This window comes from Montipora capricornis, chromosome 2, assembly GCF_036669925.1.
Source record: "Montipora capricornis isolate CH-2021 chromosome 2, ASM3666992v2, whole genome shotgun sequence".
NCBI classification, from domain to species: domain Eukaryota; kingdom Metazoa; phylum Cnidaria; class Anthozoa; order Scleractinia; family Acroporidae; genus Montipora; species Montipora capricornis.
In genome coordinates this window covers 5,896,018-5,898,517 of record NC_090884.1, presented here as the reverse complement: position 1 = coordinate 5,898,517, position 2,500 = coordinate 5,896,018, and the positions used below count along the sequence as shown (strand labels likewise).

General features: G+C 36.8%; 1 protein-coding gene across 1 annotated transcript in view; it reads left to right on the top strand.

Annotated features, from left to right (window-relative positions):
* LOC138038620 (kelch-like protein 3) overlaps positions 1–2,500 on the top strand; it is a 20,493-nt gene that overhangs the window by 14,360 nt on the left and 3,633 nt on the right. The window lies entirely within an intron of this gene.

Here is a 2,500-nt window from a genome sequence, read left to right as displayed (position 1 = left end):
TACATCTAAGCCATGCCAAATATATATATATATATATATATATATATATATATATATATATATATATATATATATATATATATTTGTCTTCTAATTTTATTTATCTGGTTATTTTTGGAGGGCTGTAGGTTAGAAAACTGTAATTGGTTATTGCGCTTCCCTCTTTAAATAAAGTTATTGCTGTTGTACTTTTTGTAGGAGATGCGTGACACTTTAAAATGAATAAACAGGTAGAGTGGTATAACATAAATATCAAGAAGTGTCAGTAGTTTTTAAAAAAATTACAGACATTTTGGGTGTAGAACCCTTCTTCAGTGTGAAGAAAACCGTTGAAATACGGTGGGTAAAAATCACAGGTCAGGCTGCAGGTCAGGCCAGGTCAGGTCAGGGCTATAGACCTTATTTACGATGGCCGCCATGTGGGATTTGCTATTATCATCCAAATTAGCCACACACTTCTGAGGGGGCAAACAACACAAGTTCGAGAGGTTATAACGAACATCTAAGCCACACAGATGATTTGTTTCACGTTCATTGAATGTTTATCACTTAAGTAGTAAAATAGAATGAATACTCAAGTTACTTCGACTTTTTTTTTAGTGAACAATGAACAGATAAGTAGAAAGTCAAAATGTCAAGGGCAATCAAAAGATATATAATTATTATCAAAGGTACTTAATTCTAAATTCTAAAATGTACTTTTAGCAGTGTTATTTCAAAATTTCGATAAGCCAATTTTCCACAATTTGCCTTTCTTCCAATGTTTGCCCCCCAGGATAAGACATGGCTAATTTGCATGACAATTTGAAAACCAGTATGACGGGTATCGTGAATAAGGCCAAATAAATTTATAAAATAAAATAAATTGTGGCAGTACCCATAAGTCCTGTCATCACGTGATTTACCTTCTGAGCACGTGGGTAAAAGCCACAGAAATCGAGGATACAGTAACAAGCGAAGCCGAGAACAAGGTAGGAATCAATTTGCACGTGAAATTAATTGTTATCGTTCTGCTGGAACGTATTTAATCGCGTAGAGCTACATTCTGAAGCTTTAAGTAAACAATGCCGCGCATTATTAGAGATCCTTTCTCGTATCCCGTTAGCTTCGAATTATGCAGCCGAGGTACTTTGAGTTATAACTACCAGAATCCAGTGCATTCTACTCGAGTAAGCGATCGTTTTCAATTCAGGCAACCCAAGGAGCAAAACGGTTTCCTTTGTCCCGCTTTTTTTTCCATATATTTTGTCGCCTATTCGGTTGCTGAATGAGTGTTTAAACCGATACGAAATTGAGCTTGTAATTTTACGTTTTTTCTTCGTTAATTTGTACCCTTTTTCTATGACCGCCAATTTTGCAATTATCGCACATTAACAGTAATAAGCAATAACTCAAAGTACCTCGGCCGCATAATTCGAAGCTAGCGGGATGCCAGAAAGGATCTCTAATAATGCGCGGCATTGTTTACTTTAAGCTTCAGAATGTAGCTCTACGCGATTAAATACGTTCCAGCAGAACGAAAACAATGAATGTCACGTGCAAATTGCTTTCTACCTTGTTCTCGGCTTCACTTGTATCCTCCATTTCTGTGGCTTTTGCCCGCGTCCTCTTTTTTTTTTTGGGGGGGGGGGGTGGAAGGGAGGGTATTTGCACAAAAACAATGAATATTCAGTTCACTGAAGCATGATACAGTCCCAAAGGCAAATAACTTGTATGTATCCCCTAAACGTATTGCATTATGGGATGGTGAAAATAGTCAATTTCTTTGGCAGAAAATTATTCTTCCTACTGACCTGACCTGACCTGACATGTGTTTTAGACCCGCAGGTTGAAATACGCAATCAGAAGGAAGCACGCAGATGAATCGTTGCTCGCGTGCACGCATGCATCAAGTCATTTTTAAATTTCAACTTTATTTTAAAATGATTTGATGCATGTGCACGCGCGAGCCAACATTCATCTGCGCGCCTTCTTCTGATTGCGTATTTCAACGGTTTTCTTCACAGAAGGGTTTTACACCCGAAACGTCTGTGATTTTTTGGAAAAAATAATACTGACGCTTTTTGATATTTATTTTATATCACTCTACTTGTTTAGAAAGTACTTTCCAGCCTTTCCCTTCACTTTCACCTTTATTGAGTTGGTAAAGCCGATGAGCCATCACGCCAATTATGTTACAAATTACATTAACATACTAGATGAATAGAATATAATTATAAAATACATATAAATGCAATATATATGCATGATAACCGAAAACGTATTTAACTGGGTTAGCTCACAAGAGAACACACTTTCTCCTTGAACCCCATGAATGACTGCGTAGTAGCTACGTCAGGCGGGAGTTTCCTTTATTTTTGTACGAGTGACAACCCGGAAAGTTGAGAAGTAACCTAAATTGCATTCAATCAGGCAAATAACCACACCAGAAGCGAAAAAGTAACCATGACAATAAAGTACGGCTTTTTTATTAACAATGTTTGCGTGTAAATATCTTTTT